Genomic DNA, 21,039 nt, shown 5'->3' on the forward strand with positions numbered 1-21,039 from the left:
CGGTTAAGGATGATATGTTATGAAGGATGGGATGATTTCTTCTACGTGATGCGGGTATTAATAGGCATGGCCAAATGATGTGGTGAAGTGATGCTCGTTCCACAGAACAAAAGGGGCAGGCGTCCTTATATTCGCCAGGATATATGATGGACATGAGATGCGGAGTGGGGAATGATAATGTTTGGAGCTGCCTGAGAAGGACTGCATGCCTTGGACTGAGCGATGGATGCGGTGGTGGAAAAATTGTCCTATCCTGGCGGAAATGGTCAAGGATATCGCCGAAAGTATGGAGACGGTCCTTATAGCCGAAAGGTCGCGGGATATCTTCAGGAGTCCTATGAGGCTCTCGGCGAACCATATCTCGAGCAGTTTCATTGGCTCTCTCATTTCCCATCAGGCCAGAATATGCCGGTGACCAGATGATGCGGAAGGTCCGGCTATGAGGTGTGGGCCCTTGCGAGATGGTTGCCAAGGTTCTAGATGATACCCTGCCGTTTAAAAAATTTAGTACGGCCGATTTAGAATCGGTTATGGTGTTAAGATGCGGAGACCGGCTGTGGGCTATGGCTAGACCAATTGCCATTTCCTCTGCCTATGTGCAGGAAGTGCAGCTTACAGATGCTGTCGCGATGGGGCTCCCCTTGGAGTCGACCACCGCTAGTACCGATGCGTTCCTGTCTTGATATGGGGCGGCATCGGTGTATACCACAGGAGACCCCGGTGGCTGTTGTTTGGCAAGGGCCTTCGCTCTTGCCTCACGGCGTTCCTTATTGTGGATGGGGTGCATTCGCCTAGGCGTTGGGGACACTCTGATGACATTCCTCAGAGGAGACGGAATGGCAACAAGTCGCGTGTAGTGTGGTGTTTGGGGTACCAGGCCCAAAGACCTCAGGATGCACCGACCGGCAGAGCTGCGAGAAAGCCTCTCTAGCTAGCATGGTGTGAGGGAACAGCTGAGTCTCTTCGGCGTGTTCAGTGAATGGGGAGGAATTCGCACTGCAGTGGGTAAATTACGCTGTTGATGATGACGATGATTATGAGAAGCATGCTCTGCCCCGCAAATATAAATCCGTATTTTGGTGCCAAATAGTCAATAAGTCAAAACAGACATTTGTTTTTGTGCGCAATATGATGTTCTAAAATTACAGGACCTCAGTTATATCGAATAAATGTCGCCGCCATGGCATACGCTATTGGTGTAAGCAGGGGGAAGTAAGGGGCCGTCGTCCACCTGGAATTTTTATTCCAGATAAGGGGAGGGAAAAGGCGTACAAGGCCACTAACTGTACTAATAATAAAATGTTTAGTATTGATAATTGTGTTTTCTGTAAACTATGGAGCAACCATTTGGGGCTTCGATATGCGCCCTTAACTTGCTATGAGTAACTTTGCAATGAGACTAAGAAAAACTAGACCATTGGAAATTTAGTACGACAGAATGTTGGCCGAATCGGTTTTGATACATCATAAAAATAGACGGCAAAAAAGGCGGTGACGCAAAATGCAATCGAAAACACAACAGAAGCACATATTCAATAGAATGGAATACACTAGGAAAATAAGAGCGCATTTTTTTCTGTATTCTCTAATCTGTGTAGTCGCTATTTCCGTGTTTGTTTCGTCATGTATCAGAAAGGTATCAAAGCGTGGCATTACTCCGAAGTTCTAGGCCGCAGCCCTTTGGCCGTCGTGTCTGTGCTGAGCCGCGTTGCCGTCGTAACCGGGCGAACGATGGCAAGAGAGAGAGACCGAATAGTGAAAGAAAGGACAGGAAGAGATGGTTGTGAAATTGTGAGGGGAGGGCGGTTCCACGTGGCGACGCGAGCGCTTTCCGAAAGTGTGCAGTAGGGGAGGGGGGATACGCTGCGCCCGCTACGCTAGCGAAATAGTGAGGGGGTCGTGGGCGTGACGTCGTGCGTGTTCCCTGCCTAAGACTCAGTTCGCGGTCCCTCCCTGAGACGCACTTCGCGCTGCCGAGGCAGAGGCTCATCATCGCTGCCTTGGAGATTAACCAGGACTAGGGGTGCTGCCTCAGCGTACTGCTGCTGCGCCCAAATATCGCATTAGGAGTATCGCAAACGCCAGCTATTTTTTCTATTTTACTTTTTTAAAACTAAATAAACCATCAGCCTTGGCTTTTGTGTTTCTTCTTTTATTGGTTTGTTGTTTTGCGCGTTTTCTTCTTTTGTGCTTCCCCTTTTTGGTTATGACGGTCCCCCCTTTCCATATACCTGATCCGGCGTACGCTACTGTAGTAAGAAACGTTTTGCGTTATATTTGGGCCGATTCCACGTTCTAAACAACCTCAATACATAAAAACCAACCCCTCCACCACCGGACAAATGAGTATAAATCTTCAAGTGAAATTGTAAGAGAGCGCGTAGACATTCTTTCTAGGGGCTCACCTCCGTATATATATCATGACGGATGTTGGCCTTTACACATCCGTAAAATTTTTCCAAAGGTAATTTTTTTTATTTTCATGAGGAGTACAAGGGAAAATACCCTGACTAAAAACTACAAAATCGTGACAGCGGCCCCAACCCTTTACGTTACAGTTCAGTGGCAGCATGTGTTCACTTCATGAAAAACCATAATGCACTATAAGGAAATAGAATAAATGGCACGCTATGGAAGCACCCATCAGCATCACAGCAAGTCACGCAACGGTATACATAATCTTTAGGATACACAGAAAAAGAAAGTACAGATAAAGTAAAAGTAGAGTAATTAGCCCGTTGAAAAAGTTTAAAACATAACCAACAATTACCGCTATGGACTGTGAAGGACAGAGTATAATTCAACCATAAATCTTCTGTTTTTTTTTAAACGTAGATGCCAGAAAATAACTAGCGCATTGAGGAACCTAGAATATCAGCATAAAGTGCAGTGCTATGAAATAATGTAACAGCAATGAATCAAAACAAACTTTTTTGACATGTTTATTTTTAATTGTTTGTAGAGAGCTTGAAAATCACGTCCCCAAATTTGTAAAGAATATCGGTCTGCTAACTCAAAAAACACTTTCTGCCGCAATTTTTCTATATGATTACAAGAAGAGAGCAAACGTTCGTCATAGCGCAAGTTAGGATTTTAGAGGAAAAATTGGGCCCATCTCCCCGCGAGGGGGACTCGAGTAAATTCGTCGCATAGGGGGTGGGTGTATTGCGTTAACGTTTAGTGTTTGGGGAGTTGGTGGTAGTGAATGCGTTGTATCAGCAGCTTCTTGACGTAGTTTGAATGAGTCAAGGATATAAGGCGCGTTCGTAGCCTCCCATTATGTGTCGGCTTTGTGGCGCAGTGGGTAGAGCACCATATACATTGCGTTCCGCCCCCAGGGTCGAGGGATCGAAACCAGGCGCCGGATAGTATTTTTTTATATAGTGTAGGGGGAGGGGCAAAGATATAAGGTGCGTTCGTAGCCTCCCATTCTGTGTCGGCTTTGTGGCGCAGTGGGTAGAGCACCATGTACATTGCGTTCCGCCCGCAGGGTCGAGGGATCGAAACCAGGCGCCGGATAGTATTTTTTTTATATAGTGTAGGGGGAGGGGTGCGGACTACGACTACGGACGTCAACGCGGGTGACATCATGAGTTACTGAAATACTCTGCATTTAAAAAGAAGCAGTGTGTCGCGCGGAGCCGGCGTCGGTGCTGACATGGCCATGGCCACCATCTTGTAAATAGATCGCTTCACGACCAGCCATCGTTCGCCTCATTTCTCCTGACGGTACGCAGCAATATCTTAGGGGTAGGTATTTCGCGGTGTGCGACAATTGTATGGAGCCGGTGTCCATGGTATTGGCATAAATTTATTCCTGTAACTGGGTTCTGCAGCAAATTGACGATTGCCTCATATAGTCCGAATCCGCTCAAAGATTATTATTGGCATCGACTGCCTCACTCCATGATTAGTCTCGAGGCGATGACTGCAGTAGTCAGAAGCTCACGTTCGCGGATTGAATTATTTCTATTTCTCGTTGACATCAAAATTTGCTCCCCTAACCTTTACCTACTGTCTTAAAGGGATTACCTTATGACTGTGTTATCTGACATGAAAAGCTCACGGCGAATTCCCGATTTCAATTTGCCCATGACGTCAACGTACAAATCTCCAAATTCCACATGCCCCTCAAGGAATTCGACAATGATGATGCCAGCGGGCATCATAGACCAAGGGGCGATTCCTCAATTCCTATGTAACTTACGTTCGCAACCGAATGCGTTCGGTTGCGAACGTAAGTGACATAGGGCATTCGCAAATGCGTTCGCAACCGAACCAGAAGTGATTTTCGCTTATTCTAACACTTCGAGTACGTAACTGCAAGAAAAGAAAATTTGCGCACTTTGTTTTACGTCCAGAAACCAGCTCGAACGGAACCACCTTCCCACCTCCATCTTTACCGTTACCGATCTAGCACCGATCTAGCAAGTTTTAAGTAAAAAAATTTCGACTTGTATGTCTTGCAAGCTTGCCAGATATCTTTTATTTTTCATTTTCTGCTTTTTAGAACGCCGCTCTTCTCATTAGCTAGCTGAGACTCTGAGAAGACCTCGATGGAGTCAAATGATATATAGAAGCTTAGGCGCCCTTAAACCCTTTTTGTTTGGAGCTCAATTTTCGCAAATATCGACTGCGCATAGCTCGCAGCACAGCCAATAAAATATCCCATACGCTCTAAAATACTCTACGGCAGCACTCAATCGGCCGTATAAGAATTGTGCTATAATTTCCACCATTGCTTGTCTCAACAGCGCTAATACAACATGACCGTAGTATGTTCTATATTACAAATATCGGAGCGTAATATTGGCGATCAATTTCTACGAAAATATACACGACGAAACAAAAATTCGTGTTGAATCTGCAGCCTGAATTCAACAGGCAATACCAAAACATTTTTGCTGACATTCATTGCCTGTATAACAAATGTATGCCTTTCAGACTGTCAATGACAACACAGGCGCAGGCAATTAGTGCATCCTTTCTATCACATTGCGTCCCAGTCAATTTTGCTTTCCTCCTTCCCTGATGTTTTGTAAGAAAAAAATAGTTTCAGTTGAAGCGAACTTCGCTCACCGATTCCCAGCAATGAGAAATAAATTAAAATAATGATGCAGTCAGGGGTACGCCAACTACCTGAACCTTATAGCAATGCACACAGCAAGTGGAGTGCAGAACTACACATGGTGTGTCCAAACGCTGAATGAAATGGCAAGTGTAAATTAACTTGCAACAAGAGTTCTAGTAGCGGCACAAAGCAGAATAACACCTACTCACAAAAGCCTTATAAGATGCGCTGCCTTAATTTACTCCTAAAACGTGGGTCAATAAGGTACCAGTTCGGAGCTGACCGAACACAAATTACAAAAGTCATTTAGATCTCCTTTACATGGGCGTGCCGTCAAGGTAACGTTAACGGTTTCACCAATTGAATTAACATCGCTTTTAATGATTGCTGTTGTTCAGACCCTTGACGAATTACAGTCGTGAGGACAAAACCGAGGATTGTGGTTGGCCTTTTTCCTGGGTGATTTGGTGATGCATCTTAAGAAAACGTTGTCGTTATGAACATTGTCAAAACACCGACGTCTTCGGGCGCAATTACGTCAGGACCCAGCAATAAATCGAATACCTCCCTTTTAGAGCTTTGAAATGATTGCCATCTAGCGCAAAGACGTAGCACTGTGTTTCGACACACGATCCTCGCACTAGATGTCGCTAGTGCCGCACGGGTAGCTCAGGAATTGAGAATGCGCGTAAATTCGAATGCGCAAGAAGAACATCTGTCACGTCATTTTTAATTAGTCTTCACAGTTTCTGTGTACTGATGATCGGAGTAATTAATTACCGTCATGCTGAGGTCAGTAAAAGGGACGTAACACGGTGGACTTTTGCTTTCTTCGCTGCACAGGCGTTTCCATGTGGTGCGTGTATCAACGGTGTTCATGATGAGAAATGGTGCGACAGAGGAGGGACCAGGCTGATACAGAGAAGAGGATAGTGGCCGCTAAACAAGACAGCGCAGTGCAAGGTAGACTTCTGCTTAGTTTGAAAACGGTACGAATATACCTGCACGTCACCCTGAAGCGTCGCTCGGCAATAGATCGCATATAACTGAAACATTAGAAGTTCCAGCTTGTTTGATATTGCTTCTTCATTGTACTGTACCAAAGGGCGCTGGGGCCTGTGTCAGGCTTTGTAGCCTTTTAGTCCGAGCCTGCCTTCTTGTACTCATGAGGAAATAAACAAGATCTTTGAATCTTCGAATTTAAGGCAAACGCTAAGGATACCCAAAATCAGGAATTCACACCCGGTCTTACGCCTGGAATTTACGCCTGGACACACAATGTATATACCAACAAAAATCCATTTGGGCCCCCTTTAAAATGCATCTGCGGCAAATCTTGGGGTCGGCGCCATTACCCACAAAAGTGGTCGAAGTTTATTACACTGCCTTGTGTGATTGGATACGACGAGGTGGTGTTTTGTATGGTTTGCCATTTGAAAATAGTGGCGTTTTTAAGAACGTCGTCTTACTACAGAGCTGCAAGTATGAGAGCTCGAGCAGAAATATACTCCGCGCCCTCCCTCGGTGGACAGAGTTCCGGCTGTACATTTTGTTTTCAAAGCACAATGTGCCCCTCGAGACCGAAACCCAGGCGTTGTGAGAAGGGTGTTGCCTTAAAATTTTAAATACCTTCAAAATATCAAATTTATTAGTCCAACTTATGGAGATGGGTCAGGAGTGAAGCTTCGCGCACATGATAGAGATGTGACAGAGAAAGTAAATAAAACGAACGGGCAAATTTATTTTCCTTGGGAATTCATAGTGGCCATCCTCAGAGGTGTACTGACACGGAATTTTCGTGTTAAGTTTTTTTTTGCTGCTCCAGCCCACAAATCATAGAATGACACATTGGATGGTCGAGCGCAGCGTAAATATTTATTTACGGCGTTTTCACGTTTTCACGTTTTCCAACAACACGTTTTCCAATTAATGATGTACCAAAGCTCTGCCTTTTGTTTTAAGAAGATATAGTGATCATTAAACAACAGATAATTAAGCAACAGTTAAACAACTACTGTTCCGTAAAATTTACACTGATCTTATTATAGAGGACCAATCTAAACAAATTCAAGTTTTTCGTCGTCGAGTTACGTAAAAATATTTATTATACACGTGGGCCACAATGCAGGCGCTCCGGAAAAAAGGCTGTAGGCTCAAGGGCGATTGGGGACACGTATATGCGTTTCCTAGTCAGCAGAGACAGCCGTCACATCTGAGCTTGCTGTGGGGCATAAATCACAGCACAAGCGTACCTAAAGTAAACAAAACCGCACGAAATAAAAAAATAACTGCCAAAATGGACCTAAAATGAATGAAACAATGCAATAGTAAGCCATAACTTACGTAAATGCTCTCCTACAGCTACCTCAGCCAGCTGTTGGCTTGCCTATATGTAGAGGAGAAATGAAGTTTAAGTGAACAGAATCACAAAGCTTTAATAAGGACAGTGAACAGATCCAGCAGAAATGAGCATGGTGTTTAAAATATTAAACAAAACTAGCCGAAACCAAGCTTGAAAAGGCAAAACCTCAAAAACATACTAAAAGCAGTAACTCAAACTGCAAAAGGTACTTTTATTACCTTTAGGTAATGAAAGTACCCGAAATCCAATTTGCAATGGCTAAAGATACCATTCATTGATTATATGTGTCGCAAAATTAATATTCAGGTATAACAAACCATTAAAAAATGAAAACAAACAAACAGCGGCAACGGCATTTGAAGCGGCGTTTATATGTTGGCTACGGAGGGGCGAAACACAACACTACAATACCGAACAGTTCTACACGAATAATTTGAGTGATGCACGCACAAGGATATAGCTTCAAAGATACTACTCGGTGCTGCCATGCGTCGCATGACTGTGAGGACTGGGAAACAGCTATACGCACTCCCGGGTTCCCTGCTGTCAAAAAGAGCGCCCCAATGGCTTTGGCGCGATTATACAAGCGATGGCTCCCAAATCATAAAAAAGATTGGCAGTATTGTCTGAAGCCGAGGCTCAATACACCTGAGTCATCTTTCCGGGACACACATCTCGTGCGCCAGGACTAATGGTCATTTCATTCCCGATTAAGTTGTTTCTTTTTTTTTTGCTATAACCCTTAACTGGCACACTACTACCATTACACTTTGGCTATTCCTGTGTTGGGGAGTAAAATATTTCTTTCGTTATCAGTCAATTCACGCTGCCGATTGTATAACGCGTGAAGGGGCTTGTTATTGCGCTTAAACGTCGCGCAAAGGTTGTAATTTCTGTGGACCACTCAAATAAGTAATATCCGTAATTAGTGCTTGAGGTACAATGTTTAAGGAGGATAAAATGCTTTTAGTTGAAAGTAATTGGTCAGAAGTACACATTTGGTTACAAAATCCAAGTTCGCATCTAAGAACTATTCAAGCTGCGAAAGGAAACGAATTGTGGTTTCTGAAAGAAAACACAAAAAAGTGGTGAAATTCCCAACAGGCATAAAAAGTGTGTAGGAGAGAACCGTAAATGATAAAAAAGTGTCCTTACGTTAATATAACTTTAATTTTGCGGTAGTAATCATCATCATCATCCTTGATTACCTTTACTCGCTACTTTCAAGAACGTTCTGAATGCTCTGCCACCACCGCTCTCCTCCAACATTCTGGATAAAAATATTTTTGCACACCCGTTGAACCGCCGAAATCTAACCCTCCTCGCTTACCGCAAGATGGCTAGAGAGGAAGCCCATCCCTTGCGAAAAAAATAACATTTAAAGGTCTTTCAAATTCTGACGCCATATGTTTGATTGTGAATACAAGTCACGTGCCTTGTGAAAGTTTCCACCTTGCAAAATATGGCTGAGGAGAGAAGGTGCGCGAGAAATATGAAGCAAGCCATTGACCGCCGCTTGACTTCAATGTGCGCTAAGATAACTTCAGAAGTTCGTTCAACCGTCTCTATTACATTTCTATAATTTCGTTTCAGTATGGCTTTTTTTTCACCGCAGTTGCTCGGAGGTGTTCACAGATCTTCCACGAAAGACGTACTTTCGGCGTTCAAGACTGGAATTTCAATTGTTTCCCGTTTCGCTGCAGATCCGCGATGCAATCGGGCTTGAGCTTCTTCCCCCAAAACTTTTTCGTTTTCTGTTTGTGAACAGCAAGTGTCCACCTATAACAAAAATGGTAGTGAAAAGGTAGTATCGGGTTGTATTTATGAACTCCTTACGAACATCACTACCCCCATAACGGAGCGTAGGTCCTGCCTCTAAGTATGGAACCTAATGCTTTCGTTACTAGTCTAGACCATGCACTTAGTAACTGCGGCTTGTGTGATTCCAACATTGACTGATAGTAACAAATTCCATCAGCTATTGAACATGATAACTACAGCACTTTTTTCACTTCAAATCACGGTTGAAAAGTTTTTGTAAATTCCCATGCCGACTTCTATATTGGCGCATACCATGTATTGGGTGTGTTTCTTTGTTTTCCTTTTTCCGCTTAGCCGCTCCGGGCTTTGTTGTCTGTGAGCCAAGTGAAGCGCTTCTTCCATTCGTTATTTCTTATGCCGTACGGGTTATCTCATTTGATAGGGAGAGTGTTTCACCATAAATTCACTAGTCTAGAATAACCTTCTTTTATTTCCAGCGTTCTTGGTGAAATTTGACTGTTAGAGAAACGCTCGCGCCGAAAGATAAATACCCGACACTCGCCTGCGCACGCCACTTCGTTGACTGCTGCTTGGCCGCTTGTTTATTTTTTTAAGTTGGTGCTCACATTATCGAGCATAAGTCTGAAAGATCGCTAAAATATTTGATTTTTTGGACAACCCCACTGACTCTATCACATTACTTTACACTGAGGTTTATGAAAGCAAGAAGACCAGATGCATTTCAAAGGTAAATATGTTATATTCGCTCTCCTCGCGCATCGCCTTGGTTATCTCGCTCAATTTATTTATTGGCTTTGGTTGTTATGTTGGTCTTGGATGTCTCTATGTCGTAGTGCGTGCTCAGCCAGTCCACATTGTCACGCATAGCTTTTTACTAGGATATATGCTTGGCCGGTTGGCAGAAACACAAAGTACTTGTGGATACTGTAAACTGTAAATTGTTAGTGTTCTTTAAGCAAGTAACACGACCTTTTTTTACGAGTATTGTGTTCATTCCCGAATGACTCACATGGCGGCAACGCATCGCATTGCTGAACAGACTGATTTGATTTCATCGTTCACAAGGGTGGAACAAGAGAGGTCCCGTGGGCTGGATGGACTTCATTTAAATCTACTGAGAGAGAGGTGGCGGACGAGGGCGAGAGTGGCTGGCGACACGTCACGTGGTGCAAGGCGCGCAATATAACAGCAACAAAGCTTAGATAAAAAACTACTGGTATTCGCTAGGCAAATGAGCGCAGAGAAGCCTTAAAGGTGCCGTAATTGGTTGGCCTAGGCTGCATAACTTCGGGGTGCTCGGGGGCACGAGCCGCTCCGATGTTTCCCAAGGGGGGGGGGGGGGGGGGGGACTGACGCATGAAACACCCCCCCCCAATCCTCTACTCCCAAATGTGTTATGGCCCCTGTGTTGTAACCAACATCATTTAAGGTTCTTGTAAAGTTGGCTATACCTTCTCACTTAAAATTTTATTGTGGCAAAACGGGCAATGCATCGCTGTTCGCACGGATGTGCACGGCTTTTATTCATACTTTCAAATAATTTCTGACCACAAGAGTAAAAGCGCGCTGAAACCACCAGCGGTGTTTGCGTCATCCCCATTTTTTACTTGATTTTTTATTTTCAGTGTGAACGCCATGTACACACACAATGCGCTTGTATATACGCATTACACTTTATTTTGTATTTAAAGATAAGGACGCAGCCTACTAACTATAATGTTCTAATGTTAGTGATAGCCTGTGCTCAGAAAATAAATGTGTTGCTATATCTCCACCCCGTTTAAGTTGCTTTGCGTGCTTTTTGAGTCTGAAAAAGGCGGCAGTCTCCACCGAACACTTCGGCAGAGGCTTTTATTAGAGGCTTGTCAAATTCACGTCAGTGTGCTGTGTCGCAGTGTTGCTACTGAAAAGAAACATTTGTGTGAGTCGCATCGTAGTGAGACTTGTGGAGATGCTGACTGGCTTCAGTGTTTGCCCGGGCCAATTGGCGGCAATGAGAAATGAGAGAAACGAATTCATCGGCAATATTCGCCCTGTAGTCACCCGGTGCAAAAAGAAACAGTATTCAAGAAGGCAACATGGTGGACAACCATAGACATCAAAATAAGGCGAAAAACCAGTGTTGAGCTGAACTGCAAAATTATACACATGTCACAAAAGGAAGAATAGTGTCTTAATTGCTGTGATTCGGTCCGATGTCGGCAGAAAGCATATCAGAAAGTTTCCGATGAAGCCACTTAGCCAACCCATTAAATTCAGGATGATAACTTGAGGTCGTTTTGTGAGCGGTTTCGTCGCCACGAAGAAATTCCGCAAGGTCTCTTGAGAGAAACGCCTGCCCACGGTCGCTTAGAAGAGTGCGTGGTGGTGCGTTGCAAAAAATATGGAGTGTAAGAACATCTCAGCGACCTCTGCGGCTCAACCGTATCGAACAGGGGTGGCTTCATCATAACGGTTAACGTGGCCAACGGAGTTGCTGCCCACCGCTGACAAGCTGGGGTGACAGGCAGCGGACCGTATATGTCGATGCCGACAACCTCGAATGGCGCTGATATAACGCTGAATGGCGCTGACGAATGGCGCTGACCCAGCAGCCCCGCGACTTAAGAGGATCTAGCAGTGGCCACGTAGGAGACTTTATTCGTGCGGTCATGGCTCTAGGACGACCCAGCCAAAATGCGCTGTTTTTGACAGTGTCATCTCCGAGATGAAGGTGATGCTATGATAACAGGGTTCACACTCACCAGAAGACGGCGATTGTCCACAGTTTGAAAAATAGCCCGTACCGCTGCTCCCACACACACACAAACACACGCATATATATATATATATATATATATATACAGAAAGATAGGGCAGCAGTCTACAACGCCAAAGGAGGCATAGGGGTGTGGTTAGGCTCTTTTCTTTTTCACTACGGTTAATGAAGTAAACATTTTTTTTTATTATACAGAAGAAAGAAAGAAAGAAAAACACGCGCCCAGAGTGGGGACCGCTCTGGTCCCCACTCTGAGCGCGTGTTTTTCTTTCTTTCTTTCTTCTGTATATTAAAAAAAAATGTTTACTTCATTAACCGTAGTGAAAAAGAAAAGAGCCTAACCACACCCCTATGCCTCCTTTGGCGTTGTAGACTGCTGCCCTATCTTTCTGTATTTCCTCAACGAGCCCCTCATTTCCTTATATATATATATATATATATATATATATATATATATATATATATATATATATATATATATATATATATATACAGAAAGATAGGTCGGCAGTCGACAACGCCAAAGGGGGCATAGGGGTGTGGTTAGGCTCTTTTTTTACTAGGGTTAATGAAGCTAACATTTTTTAAATATACGGAAGAAAGGAAGAAAGAAAAACACGCGCCCAGAGTGGAGATCGAACCCACACCTTTCGATTAGAACTCGCCTGAAGAATATGGAACAAAGGTACTCTTCCGTTGAGGATATAAAGAGCGGAAACGTTGCACCCAGCTAAACAAATGGAAAGCAAACGTAGGGTGGGTCAAAGGGTCATTGAGCGAGAATAATTGCAGTAACAATTAGGGACAAGACAATACCTTCCAGGTTGAGGGACAAAGCTCAAGCACATGATATTATACTTCAAATAAAGAGAAAGGAATGCACTTGGGAATGCCATGTAGTCATTAGACGTGACGACCGTTGGACCGCCAGGGTAACATGGCGGACAACACCGAGAGTCGTGTCTAGAAAGGATAGACTAGTAAATTGATAGAGGGATTAAATATGAAAATACGGTGGCAAAGGATAGACTACGGGAGCGACGACATCAGTAGTTGGATGTTAATGTGAGAGTACCTCGTACTGAGGTAGGTCTAAGTTGGTTGTTGAATATGATGATGATGCTTATTTCTCCGCAGGTAAGGTACTAACAAATGTATGGCGTCAACTACACTCTTTTGCACTTGCGTTTCGTTTGACATGGTTTAATATAATTGTGTCGAGGTAATTTTAGATACGTGGCATCGAGTATTCGGGATCTAATCGAAAGGCGTGGGTTCGGTCCCCATTCTGGGCGCGTGTTTTTCTTTCTTTCTTTCTTCCGTATATTTAAAAAAATGTTAACTTCATTAACCGTAGTAAAAAAAGAGCCTAACCACACCCCTATGCCTCCTTTGGCGTTGTAGACTGCCGACCTATATTTCTGTATTGCCTCAACGAGCCCTTCGTTTCCTTACTATATGCATATAAATATATATATATATATATATATATATATATATATATATATATATATATATATATATAGTTAAGAGGAAAGGTTCCTGGCTATAAGGTTTACTGTACGATAAAGAACGGCGTCACATTGAAAACCATAACAATAGTTATTGTGACGTTTCGATCTGGGGCCGGTCTTTTTTGAAGATCTTTGAAAAGACTGGCCCCCTGTGAAAACGTTAACCCAAATATTTATTTATATGTTTATATAATAAGGGTTACGTGGCACCTCCTTCCCGTAAAACTGACAACTTCGCCCTCTATGCAAAGGTTCCAGGTGCCCTCAGCGAAAAGTTTTTAGCCTCACGGTATTTTCCGAATTCCTCGATAGGAAGACAAAATTCTCAATGTGTAGGCTAGCATTTGAGCACGTTTGCACGGCGCTCTAATGTACGCTAATGATGACGTATGTAAATTGTAGAAATTAAAAAAATTCATTCGAGTTTAAGACCACCTACGACCATCGTAACTTCGAAAACTATTTCATAACTAAAAAAGTTTTATGCTAACCCGGTAGGATTAAGGTTTTATTTTTATTTATTTTACCTGCAATTACTACAAATATACGGTGCATGTATGAAGCCGCCGTACATTAAGGTATCGGTAAAAGCAAGACAAGCCCACAAAAATAGTTCATGGCACACTTTTTACAACGTTTAGTGTGGTTTTTCAGCATACGCACAACAATTTCTTCTTTATTGGCAACTTTGAAATTACCGCGAATGTTCCGCATTGGCAGCGAATTCATAAGTTGGTATTCTTTCAAGAGCCTGTAACATACGGCAACTTTTCTTTTTTTCTGTTAGGACATGTGGAAGAAAGAATAGAATGGTAAGATGCTTTTTAATCAATTCTGTGGGCCACGCGAAGAATTAACTGTGGTTCTGCCCATGTCGTGCTTTCTGCATCATCTGTGTTTTACTGCTGAACGCGCTCTTCTGAAGACAAATCGATCAGACAGCGCTTAAATACTGGAAAAATACCTAGTTACGATTGTACACAATTGGCAACGCCACTCCACGTATTCAATTGATTGCAATGTTGCATCTAATCCCACAACTTCACATTAGCGCTTATTTTCTTTAAATCCCCCATTTTCTGCCTCCGTTCTTCGCGGAGTGCGGGCTTCTCAACACGCAACACTTTATTGAAGAGTGTACGAAGAAAGTTGAATGTTGAAGCAAGGAAGAGAAAAAAAGTACACACAAACTTTGGTCGCATGGCATTTCCTTCGAAGCCATTCACGTGGAAACCAGTAATTCCTTATACGCTAACTTTCTTCGCCCCTGTCATGCGTACTTTTATTATTGATCGATCTTACTTTGGTGACCACCGGCACTTCCAAAATTGAACCTTGCTCCACCCGCTGCAAAATCGAAGTAAAAGATTCCGCGCTTATGTGTAATCATTAATAATGTTTCTCCAGCATCTCATGGGCACAATAATTAAAGCATGAACGGTTTACTAGTTACAGCCTCAAAGTTTGATCCCTGAGTATATTTTTATTCTATCCAATGTCGCGTCGTATCTCGCGTCCTGGGAAACGGAGTAAGTCAGGCAGAACTTTCGAAGGAGCGTGAAACTACGCGTCATGCACCGATGCTTCTAGCAGGAGGCTGTCACGCCCTAAAACCTGCCTAGAACCCTCGCGTGTTGAATTCATGTGGTAATAAACAAAACACGGGGCATCTTAAAAATCTTCGTTTTCTTGCAAACGTTCATGGCTCTCCAGTCGACACCATGCACACATGCTGTTCGTTTTGGAGGCCAACATTGCCTGTATTGGTAAACGCAACCCCATGCACATTTGGTAGTCGTTTTAGATGCCAACATTGCCTGCATTGGTCAACAATATCAATGGCTGTCCAGTGACAACATAGCTGCGCTGTGTAGGACTACCTCTCACTGTTTCTTGCATGGCCGGTTCACTAGGTGTTTTGTTTTTTTAGTGAACTGACATTGAGAAATTATCACAGCAGAAAGTAACACACCGCCGACTTTTAGTACGAAAGTCTAGAATGACCGACGAATAGAAAAAAACGGCATCCGGCATCCGTAATGAATGGCTCTTTCGGAGGCCTTAAGGTTTGCATTCACGCCTCAGCTGCAGCTGCTATCTCAATGCCCGGCATACCCAGTGGGAGGCTGTGAACTTACCTGACGCTGTTATTTCCAGCGGAACCTATCTGGAACAAGCCTAGTAAGGATGCATCAGTGAGGGTGGTGACATCAACGTCCCGGATAGAAATACGGCCCGCTCAAAAGGTGGCGCAAAGCGCGAGCATAAATTTGGCAGTCGCGATAAGTGGTTGCACCGCCAGCATACCACATACAAAGGCAAAGAAATAACGTGCAGAAAAATTTACCATCGTTTCCAACTACGCAAAACGGCTCCTTCAAAGCCATACCGACGCAATTTGAAACCGTTTAGGTGGATTGAAAATCAGAGTCCCCAGCGTCAAAGTTACAAAGCCCTTCGATAATGCAAGGCCAAAGAAGGCGTTTTAGGCGTTGTGCTGGACATATTTGTTTTGCATCCACAACCCATAAGAAGTGCTGAGAGGCCTTTAATTTCTTTACTTGCTCAAAAACTAGTGAAAGCTGGATCGCAGCACAGCACAGACGTAAAAAATGCGCGTTCAGCTTACAAGCAACCCTCATACAACTTCGAAATATAGAAAATTTGGTTTGATGTAAACTTGCAACATTTCTAGAGTTACGCGACAAGGTGGATGTGTACACGTAGCACCTGTTTGGGAATCAAGCTCCGCATACGCCGCATTCGTATATCCTATTGGAGGAAATTGATCTCTCTCGTCGTCAAGAGAATAAAAGATGTGCTTACTTCCCTGTGAAACCTGTCTAGATATTTCTAGGGTCAAGCACCGAAGCCTGCCATCGGCCCGGTGCCTCCCCTCATCGACGTTCTATGACCTGGTATGTCGGCGACGACCTCGCGGCGAACTATGCTGCCACTGAACAATACCCTATTTAGCGACCTCGCGGCCCCTGAAGCGCGAAACGGCCAGCGGCGTTGCTCACAATAGCATCGCTTGGCGCCTCGCACGGCAAGCTTCGGTGGCGTGCCTCAAATCATTGTCATGCCCTTTTGTGGCGTGTCTGACGACGCTGGAGATGCCTTCAACGAGCAAGCACAAGCATATTACAAGATACGATCGTAAGACATCTTCCCGGCGGTTCAACGTCGAGAGGGCCAAGGGGGCCCCTGCCTTTGGAGGTTTGCCACAGCAGAGGCAACATAACGCTCACCTGTGCAAGAAAGAAGCATGTCTCTCGGTGTGTGCGTTTGTGTGTGCGTGCGTGTGTGGACGTCACTATCAGCGCCATGAATTGTGTGCTTGTTGCGTCCTGATGTCAGCCGAGAGAAAGGTGAAAGGGGGCGGACCCAACGTGCCTATTTAATCTCGCGCATAGGGTCGCACTGGCTGTTGTCTGAGATAGAGATGTAAATACTTGTACATGAAGTTTTCTTCTCCTTCAACTTCTTCATCATGGCTGCCCCGGCACGACACCAAACACGGTTCACTTCGACCACGCTACCCCAGTTCGCAACAACGTACACAAAATTTCCCAGGTTTGTCTCGTCACCACAGTTCACTATCATTGCGGTATGAAATGCTGTAGCATATTTACAACCGAAGAAGTGCAATACCAGTTCCTTGAAACTGCAGTCTGCTACTATAGCGCCGAGGGTGTTGAGCCGCTCGGTAATGTAGGGGCCATGTTGATTTAATTACGCTAATTTCTACGAAATCGCAATATTTTAAAAATGCTATCTGATGTACGTGTGCTACAAACAAGCTATAAGCTGCCTGTCTCAGCTGTGGCTGGTTTACTTTAGCTTATATTTCTCCAACTTCAATATTTTGCCAAAATTGCAATGATGAAATTTGAAAGAAATATAGAGAGCGCCGGAATGGGGTTATGGGTGGAAGACAATCGTAATAGAGCAAAAATCATGAACCTAACTATACCATTGTCTGGTGACGATGCTCTTGTTCTCCTATCTCTCGAAACGGGTTTACAGAGCACTTGAAAGTTCCGTAAAAATTAATGGGTAATTCTTGATCTGGTTAAGCAATAATAGTACGATCTACTTCTAAGAGACAGGCATGACTATTTAGAAAACAAACGCACAAACCATAAGTCAGAAACCACTTTTTATAATTAGGACATGTATCAAAAAGGATTTGTTTTGTTATGGTTGTAGAAACAAATATTGTTTCGTATATTGATGCCAGGTATTCATTACTACACCATTTATATTGAAAGTAATGTTTCAAAACGTATTAGTTTTAAGTTTTCTGGGGGTGCTTTGGGATTTACAGTCACGTACAAAAATGATATAAAGAATGCATTGGGAAAATCGCCAACCGTACCTACGAGAAAAAAGATGTATATGTCACATATTAAAAGCAATTATTTTTCATCGTTACTCAGGTACAGCGCATGCGTAATCTAAAGTGGAGCAGGGCATAACAGCGTAGAGTGACAATACCTTGCCTCACAAAGCACCTCCGCGACGCTACAACGTCAAAAGAGTGTTTCTGTGTGGCTTTAGAGCTTTCACAACACAAAAATAACCGATTGGCTGTGCGATACACACGTTCTAGTTTTGTTATTCAACAAACTCAGCGAACTTGAACCAAAAGAGACGTCATTGCACTTACCATTTGCTGTGTTCTTTTTTGCGGCAAAGTAGCCACCGTCAAGTTGTTCCAACTGTGATGTCAGCAAACACCGCTTAGTTGGAAGTCACCACATCACGAACCTCGCACACCACAAGTTCCCAGTCATGGCAGCATTGTGCATCCTACTTGAAGACGATTTTATGCATCCATGGTATATCCAAAGTGAAGGCCAGCCCTACAGCATTCGGACACTGCAAAAAACGAAAGAGAAAGTCTTGTTGGGAACAGTACCAGGCAAGGGCGTTGGTGTTTAAAACATTAGACCATACCGCCCTTCGGATGGTGAAAGAACATCATTGAAATTTGCACGGAATACTCGAGGACATGTATCTAAAATAACCATCAAACAAAACGCAAGTGAAAACGTGTGTAATGGACACCATATTTTCGTTAGTACCTTGCCTGCGAAAAATAAGCATCATCAGCATAATCAACAACGAAGTTAGGTCTACCTCAGTACGAAGGACTATCCCATAAACATCCAACTACTGATGTCGGCCCTGCTGTAGTCTATTCTTTGCCACCGAATTTTCATATTTCATCCCTCTATCGACGTACTAGCCTTTCCTTTCTAGACACGACTCTCGGTGTTGTGCACCATGTTACCCTGGTGGTCTACCCGGTGTCACTTCTGACTACCAGGCCATCCCAAGTGCATTCCTTTCTCTTTATTTGAACTATATTATCATCTTCTGGAGTTTTTTCCCTCATCCTGGAAGGTAGTTTCTTGTCCCTAACTGTCACTGCAATTATTCTCGCATTATGAACCGTTCACCGACCCTACGTTTGCTTTCTATTTGTTTAGCTGGGCGCAACGTTTCCGCTCTTTATTTCCTCAATGGTAGGGTGCCTTGTTTCTGCATTATTTGTTTGAGATACGAACGCCAGGGAAAAAGTTTAAGACTGTTGTTTTTTAGGGGCGAAGCTCCTCTTGCTCGGGCCCTTTCCCGTCCCTCGTTGCTGCTGTATACGGCACGGCACATTAATGATGATTGTGGCAGGATCCTCCTAGGGATTGGCCAACCAAAGATTGGCCGAAGTGGACAAAACGTTCAACGTGTTCGTTGCTACACAACAAGGAGAAGAGGAAGAAGAAGAGGTTGTCGTTCGTCGCCTGCGAGCTCAAGACACGTACCGGGGGTACACGACACAAGACGCTCTGCAGAAGGCGACGGCCACGGTGGCTAAAATGCCCCACACCTAATTTGCCAACTTACCCATGAAGATTCTCTTCGTCCAAAACAACCCCTATATAACCACCACAAACATTGACGTCGTCGACGGGCTTGTCAACGGAGCGGTGGAAAGCTTGACGTGTCGAGTCTTTATAAGATGTGCGGGTGAATGTTTTACGGGTTTACCGGTAAGCATTTTTGCTTCGCCCCTCTCATCATCATTCACTTCGTGGATATGGCGGAATTTTTTTTTCTTTTGGAACTCTGCAAAATTTGAAGTATAGGGCTCAGCATTTTAACAAAATATGATTTATTAAACTGGTTCGCAATAAGAAAACGTTATAAAAGGTAGAGTGATTTAAAGTCCCCTAAAAAATTACTCCTCAGAAAAAGCCAGTTCTATTCTTTTAAAAAGGCCGATGACTTCTGAAGTAGTGCTTTGATAGCTTTTAGAGACCTACGAACACTGCAGCTTCTGTGTAAATGATGAAAAAAAAAACACTAACCACAGTGAACAGGTAAAAACCAATTCCACAAGAAGAGGCCTTTGCAAAGAAAGTTTCTAGACGAGACTGTTCGATGGTGACGGGAAGCCGAGCTCTCCATTTCCGCTCCGTCAACACGATGGGACCACGCGCTGCGCGATGCCATCCACTCAGAAAACTTAAATTCTTACGGCTAAATTTAGCAAGAAGTGAGCACGTGGTTTGCAAAGTAAAAATCTATGTTATTGTTGGTTTTTGCATTAAATCAATCAAGTCACCTTGTATTGTATGTATCACGGCATTTTCTTTACTTTTCATATTAGGCACGCTCGATTTTAGGCTAAACTTGATCACTAGGCAAACGACCCTGTACTCTGACCGAGAGCTCCAGTACGAACGCTACTCCGGTACGTCTTCGTCGCGGCTTTTTGACGTGATGGTGCCATGACGGAGAAGGTGACGGCTGTGTGAATGAGGTCTTACACGTAAAAGGACAAAATGATTTCCTGCTCAGTGCTGCTACAACAGAGGTAGTGAACTTATGGCGTGCTACTTCGCGATAGCGTAAAGACTTTTCTCCCTCTTTCACTTATTAGGTATCATATATTGGCGGACTTAGGGCAACCTTTAGGGCTAGGCTTCTTTTTAGGGGCAGCTTGTCTTCAGGGGCTGTTTATCAATGTAACCAGTGTTGTCCAGGCATTTTGAATTTTCCTGATCACGTCCGCGAAAGCTTTAGGAATAGAATTAATTTTCTCTTCGCCAAAAAAATGTTATTACACCAGAACAGGAGGTTGCTTAAAGCGATACTTGATTGTAATCAGGTTTTTGGGGCTCATTAGTACTTCTTTTGCTCTTTGGTATTTAACAACGAACATATATAAATGTACAAAGACACCTTTCTTGTTATGACAAGAAATTTTTGGAAGATTTACGGAACAAAGTAAAGTAGACAGTAAACATCATTCGTTCGATGGGATGATGTTTTATTTTACTAAAAAAGACAGGCAATAATTTTTTAAATCCCAGCTCGGTCCTTCCTAAAGAAATTTCTATACGTCCACGATTACGGACAGCTCTTGTATCGAATTGGCCATTTCCATGGGCCGCTCGCACTATTTTTTTAGCCACTTATGCTCCTTTCCAGGACGTTCCTTCCGCTAGGATTGGGTGATTGTCACTGAGTAGAACATGCAAGC

The 21,039-nt window shown here is 43.6% G+C and overlaps 1 long non-coding RNA gene across 1 annotated transcript in view; it reads right to left on the reverse strand.

Moving 5' to 3' along the window:
- The window catches only part of LOC144141621 (uncharacterized), a 550,618-nt gene that overhangs the window by 47,496 nt on the left and 482,083 nt on the right, over window positions 1-21,039 (reverse strand). The window contains exon 3 of the long non-coding RNA XR_013316654.1: window positions 18,160-18,371. This is a non-coding gene — a long non-coding RNA (uncharacterized LOC144141621). The remainder of the gene's footprint in view (window positions 1-18,159; window positions 18,372-21,039) is intronic.

The sequence above is a fragment of the Haemaphysalis longicornis genome, unplaced genomic scaffold, assembly GCF_048455015.1.
Source record: "Haemaphysalis longicornis isolate Haplotype H1 unplaced genomic scaffold, Haemaphysalis longicornis Haplotype H1 scaffold_6, whole genome shotgun sequence".
Taxonomy (NCBI): domain Eukaryota; kingdom Metazoa; phylum Arthropoda; class Arachnida; order Ixodida; family Ixodidae; genus Haemaphysalis; species Haemaphysalis longicornis.